Raw genomic sequence first — 13,429 nt, 5'->3', positions numbered from 1 at the left:
GAATTGATTATTAGAAAATAAACGTCAAATGAATGCACAAGAAATTAATGTTCATTAATAGTGAACAAAGTTACAAAGAGAAAAATCGAATTACAAAAGAAAAAAGGCATCGTATGTTTTAATTACAGTCTACCCCATAATGAACGAATTCGTTCCCTAAGTTTTTCCCAATCCTCGTTCTGTCGAGAGGAAGTGATGTTCAATTCAGCCACGACGTCATCATCATCAACTTCCAATTTCTTGTACTGCTCGACCAAGGACTTAGTTCGCTCAATTCCCTGGGAGGCGTTGCGCTTCTTAGCGGCCATCCTCACCCTACAATCATCCATTTTAGCTTGAAGTTCTCTCATCTGAGCAGCCAAGTTAACCATCAAAGAGTCTTCAATCATGACTTCGGAAGAGATTTCTTTCAACTCGTCCTTAGCTTTGTTGATCTCCATGCGCAAAGACTCTTTCTCAGCTACGGCTCGAAGATATTGAGTATGCTTGGCCTTTAGTTCAGCATTCTTGGCCAGCATAGAAAGGATCTCGGAGTGAATGACCTTCAACGTCGCTTTAAAGTCGACAGAAAGATTGAGCGACGGAAGTGTCAGTGCGTGCTCCAATTTCGCACTCAGGTGCTCAAGTTCATCCTTGTGTCTGGCAGCACTAGCCCTTCCAATGTCCATATCCATGAAGGATACATACTCAAATACCAACTCCTTCAAGAACTTCAAATCTTCTTCTGAAGAAGTAGCAGGACAATCAGATGGAGCAAGGCGAGGCATTTGGACCTGCCCCCAAGAAGCGAACAAGTCCTGTATAGAACGCACAATCCTGACAGCATCCTGCAAGGAAAATTACCAACATTGAAAATCCTCACTACAACGAACAAGGTGGAAATAAAAATGAAGCAAAGACTACCTCGTCAACAATCGTAGAAGATGGCGGGCCCTCAGCCAAGCTTGCCACCAATGACTCATCCATTCGTGAAGACTTCCCCTTGTCCGAGCGAGAAGATGTTGCCACAACGGGCGGACTCATAGGAGTATCTGCAAAGCTCAAGAGCAATAAATCAGAAACCAATAGCACGAGCAAAGGTAAGACATCAAAAACTAAATTACCTTCTGCTTCGATGTTTGGGGGGTTGACGCCCTGGGAAGAAGGTGGCTCATCCATGGGTTGTGATGAAGATTATGGGACTGAAGATGTCTCTTTAAGTGTGGCCCCCTCATCAACCGGTTTGGATGAAATAGCCTCAGCAGAAGATGATGGAGCAGGAGTTGTCGATGTCAAAGCCTTTAAAGGAGAGACTGAACTTTTCTGAGAAATCCAAAAGATCATCAGCACGCAGAAAAGTTTCAAGTGTTGAAAGATGTACTTGTAAGTAAGCCAATTTAATTACCTTCCTCCTGACAATAAGAGGGGCATCATCATCATCATCGACATCATCCTCCAGAATGGGAGATACTGAGGCTGGCCGTTTGCGGCTTGGAGCACTCTTGGCTGTAGTAGGCTTGGCAGGGAGGGAAGAAGATGGACGAGCAGATTGTTTAGTTCGACGAGAAGGAGAGGGGCTCCGAATAGACAAAGGAGTGACCAAAACAGGAGGAGGAGAAGAAATACTCGGTTGGTCTAATGAATGAAAGGCACGATTGGCCTCAGTCGCAAATAATCTGCGCTTCACCAATGGCCAGAGTTGTTCAAAAAGAGGGTGAGTAGCATGACAAGAATTAAAAGGGGCCAATGAAAAGTGGCTTGATAAATGGAGGTTGCGAGCGTTTATAGCCTCTGCGTCCGCCTTATTAATGGTATGAAAACGGTCAACTAAGTTCTGCGAATAGCAAAGAGGAACAGGTCAAATTTGACCAAAACCAAGCTGACGAGCAAAAAATTGGGGAGCGTAAATTTCTACTCCCGCTTTGGCATTGGTCCTAGTTAAGATATCATGGAAAAGCTCCCTCCCGGTTAAAAACTGGATCCAAATGAGCAGGGAGGTGCTCACGCTATCTATAGTAAAAGGGGGATGTACATAGTTTGGAGTCAAAAAAGGAGGAAAAGGAAAAAAGGAAAAGATTGAATCTAAAGAATAAAAGAAGGAAAAAATGTCCCTTCTGGACATATTTACAGGAGTTAAGGGCTCCATAGCTAGCCCGTAACAGCTAGCAGAAGGACGAGAAATGGATGGAGCACCAAGCGATGGAAAATAGGATCTCAACCACAGTTGAGTAAACCAAAGAGGTCCACTTCCAGTGGGAGATGCACCATTTTTCAATTGAGCTTGAAGAGAGGCCATGCCTCTATAAAGAGCAGCAAAAAACAAAGAACATAAATTCAAAGGCCTGCCACGCGCCAATTCGTGCGCTATAGGTAAATAACTCAAAGAAGGCTTTATACTTGGCACGCACAAAACATATTTACAAAGCCAAACTAAAAGGAAGGCCACTCGCTCTGTATGGGTAGGCTCAGCACTCGAATGATTGTGGAGGGTCTGCAGGCCTGAATAAGAGTCGGTATAGTTTTTACCAAACTTTGGGGCGCCACCAGAAACTAAGATACCTGGGAAAATGGTATCGCCCAAAGGTGGCAGATTCACCAGGGCCCCAACATCCCTTAACGTAATAGACATGGGGCCAAGAGGAAAAATAAAGGTGTTATACTCAGGGGACCAAAAAACTCAAAGCAATCGGAAAGAGCGCTGAATCAAAAGTAGGGGGCGAATAGAGACTTCCAACAAATCAGAAATCCTAGCGCTATCAAAAAGTGCTTTAGTAGGACCATGACCCACAAGACGAGCATGCCACCTACGAAAAGCTACGTCAGATTTAGGCCAAGTGCGAATACCTCTTTCGCAAAGTGGCCCCAGCAGCAGAGAGTTTAGAAAAGGAGGGCCATGAGTGCAAGGAAACAGCTGACCCACTGCCGCCTGTTCAACTGCCTCCGCATTGTTGAAGAAAAGACCCAAGTAAAACTCATTACGTCAAACATCGGCGGGCGCGAGAAAACTTGGGGTTATGTATGGGCGACTCAGAAGTTTCTGAAAGTCATCAAAACTAAAGGAGTCGCTAACTTGAGATTGTGAAGCAGCCATTGGAGAAGGAACGAAGTTTTTCAGGGTTACGTAACAAGAAAGCAAAAGATAAACAGTGAATCGTGAAAGAGATGCAAAAATATGAGGCGTGGTTTGGCAGCAGTGAAATGGCGTGTTTGGGGTTTATAAGGGTTTGCAAAACGACGCACTTTTTCAAGTTATAGAAGGAAACAATGATTGAAATTCTTGAGAATTTCGAACGTTGCTGGAAACATGAAGTGAATATGACAAAATTCAATAATTATTATTAATTCTGCCATATTGGGGATAATTGTTGACACATAAAAAATTCAGCCCAAATCGAACAGCTCAGGGAGTAAAGCCCAATTACAGCCCAAGGAGTAAAGCCCAATTGGAGGATCCCCAAATCAGATAGCCCAAAGAACGAAGTCCAATCGAACGAATCAAGGTGAAGGCCCAAATAAGGGGCCCAAGAGTGTGGTAACGCCATCGTCAAAGTTTGCAAGTCGCCCAGAATCTGAACGAATGGAGTGTCATACGGTCGCCCAGAGCTGTTATTCTATTCTCGCCCAAACCTTCAAGTCGCCCAAGGTATCAACAAACATAACGCATTGTGGTTATCAAGAAATGCAGTTATCAAGGCAGTTGTTAAAGTAGCCCTATCACGTTCCACAACTCAAGGAATTCAATAGAAAGCGGTTGAACGATGCAAGATAATGACAGCAGTTAAAAGGCAGTTTCATGACAAAATGGCCACTACAAAGAAAGTGGGTAGTTATAGGACGATCAAGCAGTTTTTAGAGTAGTTAATCACAAAGAGATCGTCTATGAGGTATAAAAGGGAAAAAGGATGTAGAAGTAAAAGATTGAATCCAAAACTCTCGAACAGAGAATATGTAACTTTCATTTCCTTAGCTTTTAGACTTAAACACTTTTTTTTCTGTAACTCGTGTGCTTGCGCCCCTTGGAGGCACGTTGTTTTTCGTTTCCAATTGCAAAGTTCATCGCCAATAAAAGAACACCCATTTTTGGGACTTTGTCTCAAGAGGTTTCGTCCCTTACACAATCGTCTGATCCTTTTTAATTATTAGCAATGCCTATTGGCCCTGTTTGGCCCCATTTTTATAAATGGTAATGAATGGAGTATCACTTTTTTGATAATGAGTGGTTAAAAAAAACGAAGTATTTTCAATTTACATGTAATATTATTTTATAAAACATTATGAGGAGAGTGAAAAATGAAATTTATTTTAATGTGAACCAAGCAAGACTTAGTTTTTTTGGGTACTGGTGATGGATATTCAAAAACCACCAAAAATCAGTGTAGTATAATTTTGGTTATATTTTATAATCAAAACCACTGTTAGTGAACGCAAACACAAGGCATGTGAGGTCACGAAAGGATATTGCTATTCACCTCCACAGTTTTTATATATACATCCACTTTTAATAATATATTTATATATTTTTTTTTTATCTTATGTGAATTTACCTAAATAGATATATATAAAATTAAATAAAAGCATATCATTCTAATTTGATCCACTAATATTTATTTTCATAAATTCTTAAAAACCTTTCTTTATTTTTTTAGAAATTGTGTTTAACTAAAATTCTGGTAATAATAAAATATCATCTTCATCTAAAATCATAAAATATCCTATTCAATGAAATTAAAAAGGAAAAATCAACACATTAATAGAATTATAATTCTTTCATGATATGAAAAATGGAATATTATTTTTTATATTATTTTAAGTATTAGTTTGACAAATGAAAAAATATTAGAAATTTTAAAATAAGTTTCAATATCTGTTCAAATATTCTTACATTACAAAAGGAACACAAACTTAAATTTATCAACCGAAACATAAACAACGAAAATTATGAGCTCATAAAAAAATCAAATTATTAACATATGATTTAAGAGGATTAGTTTGGTTACTTCAGCAGTAAACTATTGATAGAATCTTGTGAATTCAATAAAAGATATTTGCTAGCCTTTATAACTAAATACTAAAGTACTAACATGACACATTGACAATATTGAAAATGACAAGTAAGAACCAAATTAAATATTGATAGTGATTGGATGAATATAGTGATTTTTTTTTTTTTAATTTTTGGAGTTCTATTAGGAATGTATTTATAGTGAAATGAATATATAAAATTTGTATGGATCTATAATGTTTAAATGAATAAATTTAATAAGGTCTATATTGAAATTTGATGTGAATAAAAATAATAATTTTTTAAAACTTTAATATTTTAATAGGAATGTATAAAATGAAATGCATTTATAGAAGATGTGAATGTATAACGGTACCCTTCACGAAATGAGTGACTGGATGAGCCGATGAGGATTTGAAAAATAAAATTTCCTTCTGTGGGGTCGATATTTGATCAATTATTAGGCGTGTGCAAAGCGTTGTGCATTATTATATTGTATGAAAAAATGCTTTCAAGTGTTTTAATTAATTATCTGGTCTATGTCATGTCCTATGGGGGAAGCTGTTGTATTTATTTATTGAACGTTGAGTCAATAGAGAAAGATTAAGCCTTTGCTAAAAAAGGTTGAACCCCAAACTTAAGGTCTTTCATCATGTCTATCATGGAATATCGTGAGGGAGGTAAATCGCAGGTTATGCCTCCAAGGGTACAGGGTGGAAGGCTGCTTGTACACTTGCACTTACCCAAGAGCCAAATCCATATTTCAGGATTCGAACCCTTGAAATATGGATTTGGCTCTTGGGTAAGTACAAGTGTACAGAGCAATAAATTTGTTTGTCCCATTAAATACCCGTTTGTTTCCCATTTTTTATTAAAATAAAAAATATGATTGTTATCCATCACATCAAATCAATAAATTTGAATTTCTATCTCTTGTGTGGAATCCATAATGACTATATTTTTCATTCTCATTTTTACATTAATGTGTACCGAACGAGACCTAAATTAAATTTTATTTTTTTTCTATTTTCAAATATACAATCTTTTATAAAATAATATTATACGTAAATTAAAATTTTTCATTCTTTTTTAATCACTCATTCTTTTAAAAAAAATACTATTCCACCAACCCATTAAAATTTGAAATAACTAGGGCCACATAATCCTTGATTGCATTCACACAAAAAGTTGTTTGTCACCATGTATCATAAAATGGAACCTCTCCCCTCATTTAGCAGAGAAAGTAAAGTTGTAATTGAAGATGATGAATTCTCACCACATATGTACCGTGAAAATGGAACTCTCGACATTTAAAATGTTATTCTCGACTTATTAGATGTCTAAAATGACATTTCATTCCGAACATGACATTTCTCTACACTTGAAATGTAGTTCTCGACATCTCAGTGTCAATGAGAAAAATAACATTTATTGTGATTTAACATGTGCATTTTTGAAAAAAATATGGCAGATTATGTGTCAAAATTTTATTGGCCAATAAAATTTTAATTGAAAGAATGTCCATTTTTTTTTATCTTTGTGTGAAATTATAAATTATTAATAAGAGTATTTTGGTCTAAATTATTTTAAAATGGACATTTTTGCAAATCCAACATTTTTGATAATGGATGTGTTGAAAGTTGACATTTTTGATAATTTCCTCTTATTATCTTGTGGAAATTTTTATTAATTTCCTTTTATGGGGTCAATATTTGATAAATTTTTAGGAGTGTATAAAACGTTGTGCATTATTATATTGTATGGAAAAAAGTTGTCAATTACTTTAATTAATTATTTGGTCTATGTCATGTCCTGTAGGGGAATCTGACGTACTATTTATTAATTGAACTTTCAATCAATCACTTTTTGATATACTGGACCACATGGGAAGGGATCTTTTGAACAAATTGGAATTGGAATTTTCATTCCTTGATTGCGTTCACACAAAAAGTTGTTTGTCACTGTGCATCATAAAGATGGAATCCCTCCCCGTATTTAGCAGAGAAAGTAAAATTTTCCTTCTGCAGGGTCTATTTTTGATCAATTGTTAAGAGTGTGTAATACGTTGTGCATTATTATTTTGTATGGAAAAAAGTTGTCAATTACTTTAATTAATTATTTGGTCTATGTCATGTCCTATGGGGGAAGCTGACATACTATTTATTTATTTATTTAACGTTGAGTCAACTGAGACAGATTAAGCCTCGCATGATCCTATTAAATTAAATTTTATTTTCTTTCTATTTTCAAATCAAAAATATTATTTGTACATCACTTTTTTTACATCAATTTTCACACTCCCTCAGAAAGGTGGGGTCTACGTCTATTTTAATCGTGAACCCCACCCACTTTCATGTGTGTGTGCGCTATGAAAAAAGGTGTGAAAAAAATGTACGTGTAGAATGGTTGATTTTCAAATACACAATTTTCTATAAAATAATATTAAACGTAAATCAAAACTTTTCATTCTTTTTCAGTCACTCATTCTTAAAAAAATAAAAAATAAAAAAAAATAATATTTCATCCATTAAAATTTGAAATAATCAGGGCATACAATCCTTAATTGCGTTCATACAAAAAGTTGCTTGTCACCGTGCATCATGAAAATGGAACCTCTCCCCTCATTTGGCAGAGAAAGTAAAGTTGTAATTGAAGATGATGAATTCTCACCACATATGTACCGTGAAAATGGAACGCTATTATTAATCAGTTTGAATACACCAAAAGACTGTTTGCCTTTTTCCCCCACTGATTTTGACTTTTCAGTATGCACTATGGACCTGTTTGTCAGTATTTTCCACTGATTTTGATTGTTTTTGTGTGAAAAAATCATTGCTTATTAGTTTCCTTCCTTACAATATGCGCCTGTTTTTTCCATATTTATTGCTCATTTTTAGAGATTATTTGCCCATTGCACAGAGTAGTCCGATTTCAATTGATTGAAGGTTCTAACAATAAAGGACGGTTGCATGTGAATTTTGAAAAATCTACTTTATGTTTTTCCATTTTTACCCCATGCCTCCAACCACCCATTGTTCTCAAAAAAAGGTTAAACTCTAACTTTAAGGGTCCCCCACCACTCCTGCCTTGGAGCATCGTGAGGGAGGTAAATCGCAGATTATGCATCCAAGGGTACATGGTGGAAGGCTGCTTGTATATTTGCACTTACCCAAGAGCAAACAGTCTTTTAATATATGGTGCGAATTCATCATCTTCAATTACAACTTTACTTTCTCTGCCAAATGAGGGGAGAGGTTCCATTTTCATGATGCACGGTGACAAGCAACTTTTTGTATGAACGCAATTAAGGATTGTATGCCCTGATTATTTCAAATTTTAATGGATGAAATATTATTTTTTTTTATTTTTTATTTTTTTAAGAATGAGTGACTGAAAAAGAATGAAAAGTTTTGATTTACGTTTAATATTATTTTATAGAAAATTGTGTATTTGAAAATCAACCATTCTACACGTACATTTTTTTCACACCTTTTTTCATAGCGCACACACACATGAAAGTGGGTGGGGTTCACGATTAAAATAGACGTAGACCCCACCTTTCTGAGGGAGTGTGAAAATTGATGTAAAAAAAGTGATGTACAAATAATATTTTTGATTTGAAAATAGAAAGAAAATAAAATTTAATTTAATAGGATCATGCGAGGCTTAATCTGTCTCAGTTGACTCAACGTTAAATAAATAAATAAATAGTATGTCAGCTTCCCCCATAGGACATGACATAGACCAAATAATTAATTAAAGTAATTGACAACTTTTTTCCATACAAAATAATAATGCACAACGTATTACACACTCTTAACAATTGATCAAAAATAGACCCTGCAGAAGGAAAATTTTACTTTCTCTGCTAAATACGGGGAGGGATTCCATCTTTATGATGCACAGTGACAAACAACTTTTTGTGTGAACGCAATCAAGGAATGAAAATTCCAATTCCAATTTGTTCAAAAGATCCCTTCCCATGTGGTCCAGTATATCAAAAAGTGATTGATTGAAAGTTCAATTAATAAATAGTACGTCAGATTCCCCTACAGGACATGACATAGACCAAATAATTAATTAAAGTAATTGACAACTTTTTTCCATACAATATAATAATGCACAACGTTTTATACACTCCTAAAAATTTATCAAATATTGACCCCATAAAAGGAAATTAATAAAAATTTCCACAAGATAATAAGAGGAAATTATCAAAAATGTCAACTTTCAACACATCCATTATCAAAAATGTTGGATTTGCAAAAATGTCCATTTTAAAATAATTTAGACCAAAATACTCTTATTAATAATTTATAATTTCACACAAAGATAAAAAAAAATGGACATTCTTTCAATTAAAATTTTATTGGCCAATAAAATTTTGACACATAATCTGCCATATTTTTTTCAAAAATGCACATGTTAAATCACAATAAATGTTATTTTTCTCATTGACACTGAGATGTCGAGAACTACATTTCAAGTGTAGAGAAATGTCATGTTCGGAATGAAATGTCATTTTAGACATCTAATAAGTCGAGAATAACATTTTAAATGTCGAGAACATTTACTATTGTGGTTTGACATGTGTGTTTTTAAAATATAAACGGGGTTCAAATAGCGAGAACAACATTTGAAATGTTGAGAGCATCATTTTAATTTAACTTTTCATGGAAGTTACTTCTCGAAATTTGCTACAATTGGGAAAAAAAATAATTGCTTCATTTTTTCATCAAGGGCATAATAGATAGTTTAGTATTAAATTTGAAAAGTGAACATTTTCGAATTGACATTAATGAAATTGGATATTTTTTAAAATACCCCTTAAAGTAATTGACAGCTTTTTTCGATACAATATAATAATGCACAACGTTTTACACACTCCTAATAATTGATCAAATATCTACCCCACAAAAGGAAATTTTGCCCCTGTTCGGTAATAATTTTTCATCCCAAAAAAATTATTTTTTTTGACCATTTTTTTTACTATTCTAACCATCATTTTTTTACTTCTTTACTCATAGGTGAAATCTACTTTTTTCTCTAATTTTCAAAAAATTAATTTTCATAATTACTACTGAACAGACCCTTTATTTTTGAAATCCTCATCCAGTCACTCATTTTGGCCAAGATGTGTAGAATCATGGAGTACGTAGATTGGTTGGATGACGTATTGACGTTCTAGAGAACATCAAAATACTTTGTATAGCTAGCAATCTCCCTCTGAAATATAAGCCAAAACCTTAATCTATTGTCAACAAAAAAAATGCTTCCGACGGATCCAACTAGGGCGGCCGCTCTAGCTCGCCACTACCTAGATCCGCCACTGGCCAACAACACATTTCGCGCAAGCTGTTGAGAAACCCTACGTACTATTAAGCTTTATTTTATTTTTTTGGAAACTTAATGTGTTTTAAATTATATTTAGATAATGAAAGCAAAATTTGTTGGATTGAGAACCGAAAGAAATCTCGAGCTCTTTAAATTCCTTTAAGAATCGGGCCAATTGGGCTAGTCTTTACAGATTGTGGGTTTGATGCTCAAGCCTAGCTCAACACACACAAACTTGTGAGGGGTAACTTACAAAAAGACCCCTAAAATTAGGGGACTTTAGAAAAATCATATAAAAAGTTTTTTTGAAGTATAAAATACGAAAAGTCTATTTTTTATGTTGTATAATGTCACTTTTTAAAGTTAACATACAATGTCACTTTTATTAAAATATTTATCCCTAAAAAAAGTGACAGAAATTAAAAAATAACAATAAACATTACAAAAAGTATCGGAAAAAAGTGATAGAAACTCAAAAAAGTGACAATTAATTTGGGCATTATTAATACGAGAATTTATAACGTCTTCATTTGTTATGGAGACAAATGGGAACGAGATAACTAATATAAACTAGTCACTATCACGTGCGTTGCACGAATTTTGTATTTATCGTATTTTTATTAGTGTATGAATTTTAGTTTTTTTGGAAAGTTTTTGAAGTAATATTTAAAAATATTTTCATGATATAAGAAAATAATTGTAAATTATTTTTACAATTGCATAGCAGTATGTTATCTGAAAAAAATATGCTTGTATATTTTATGCGTGAATAAGAAATATACAATTGTATTCTTTGATAGTGTTAATATGATTGAATTGAATGTGAAGATTATATTTTTAAATTTTATATAATTCAATATTATAAAATTAAATCATAAGGAGTAAATGTGTATGTCACCCCTTTCCAATTCAATATGAATTTACATAGTTTACCCAATCATTTTCTTTTGCAGATGGGCAAACATTTGGATTAATTATTTTTGCTTTGAGTAAGCCCTTGCAAGCTAATCATTTTTTATTGGATTATAAGATGAAAAAAACTATATATAATTATGAAGCTAATTTCCATGTATAGGTACATCTAAGCTTTTTCTGCTAAATACTTCTTAAAAGAAGACATCCAATTTTCATACCTGAGATAAATTTTTAATTTTTAATTTCTCGTATGAATTTTGTTTTTACTCATAAATGATATTTTACTTATAATTAATTCTTTATGTATAAGATAATTTTTAACTTAAATATGAAATATTTACTTACAATAAAATTTTTAAGCTATACAATTTTTTTCTTTTTTTACGGATAAGTGAATTTTATTGTTATAAGTTAATTTTATTCAAGTAATGTTTTACATATAAGTGTATTTTTACTTATAAGTAACTTTTAAATTTTATAAGTGGATTTTTATTGTATTTTTAGTATTTTTTTTTAAGTTTATAAGCTTCTTTACATAATAGTAAATTTTTATTTTATAAGTGATTTTTTACTTATAAGTAAATTTTTAAGTAAAAAAAAATAATATATTTTTTCTTATAAGTAATTTTTTTAGTTATTGTATATTTATTTATAACCACATTTTTTTTTTTTATGTATAATTGAAGTTTTGTCTCGTAAGTAATTATATGCTTAAAAAAATACCTTGTAAGAGATGATATCCACCAGTCTTGAACAATATATATGAGTTTAAATGATTGTTTCGGAGATGGTAAAATTGAAGGAAATTTTTAAAGGTTTAATCCATTTTTAAAAAGGGACCAAAACCCCAGATTTCGGGGTGTTGTCAAATGTCAACCACCCAAAATCACTACCCAAAAGAATTAAAAAATACGGGGTTTTCAACCTTGTAATCATTGACACTCAAAAACCGTCAAAATTAGTGGAAAAAGAAAAAGACAAACAGGCCCTTTGTTTATAGTAAACTAATTAAAGAGTCAAAATCATTAAAAAAATCAACAATACTACACAAACAAGTTCAAAAATAGGGTGCACACATGTCAATACGTGATTAGACTGTTTGAAAAATAAAAATAACAAGCACTCAATCATCTGTTGTCAAGTCAGACTATTTTTCTCTATTTTTGAGCCTAAACAAACATCATTACTCAAAATAATAATAATAATAATAATAATAATAAGAAGAAGAAGAAGCAGCAGCAGCAAACATCCCTTCGCATATATTAAACAGCAAACAATCCCTTTGCGTATATTAAACTGATTAATAACGTTCCATTTTCAAGAGATATGGTAAGAATTCACATATATCTTCAATTACGATTTTACTTTCTCTACTAAGGGGCGGGCTCCATTTTCATGATATATGGTGAGAAACAACTTTTTACGAACGCAATTTAGTATTAAAAATTTAAAAAAAAAATTCCAATCCCAATTGGTTGTGGAAGTTGTAATGTATATCACGAAATGATGACTCTTTCTCAGTTGATTCAACATTGAATTAATAAATATTACGCGTAAGGACATGATAAATAGACTTCTAATTAATTGATGTATCTATTGACAGCAATTTTCTATACAATATAAAGTACCACGTTTCACACACTCCTAATAATTGTTCAAAGAGAATCAGATTTTGAATTTGAATTTTCAAATTCTCATTGACTCATTTCTTCTGTCTGCCAAGATGTTAATTAATTCTAGAAACATGGAATTTTGTAGAGACCATCCCCCTAGTTGGAAGGAATTTGTATAGTGATGGGATGAATGAGTTTAAAATCAATTGTTTAAATTGTTGCCATATAAAAAAGTGTCAAAATTGTTGTCAATCATAATATACATGTAGTATTATTGATTTCTAGATGGGGGTTAAAAGTTGATAGTCCTCAACATCAGATTGGGTGTTCTTATCCATTAAGGACCTTTCGCTAAAAAATATTTGTAAATAGACGTTATATACGTATAATGTCACGGGTCAAGGTCATCAACCTACTAGCCATGGTGGATGACGTCGTGATTAATATCATAATACTACATCAAGTCAGCTTGCTTGATAGTTAGCAACAAGCAAAATTGTTGTTAGCACGTCTTGTGCCTAAGCCTATACAGGTAGCTAGAATTCTTGACATCACATGCCTTTTTTAAGGTCTACCGACTGTAGTT

The sequence above is a fragment of the Olea europaea genome, chromosome 9, assembly GCF_002742605.1.
Source record: "Olea europaea var. sylvestris chromosome 9, O_europaea_v1, whole genome shotgun sequence".
In the NCBI taxonomy this organism is placed as follows: Eukaryota; Viridiplantae; Streptophyta; class Magnoliopsida; order Lamiales; family Oleaceae; genus Olea; species Olea europaea.
Note: the sequence above shows the minus strand (reverse complement) of the source record.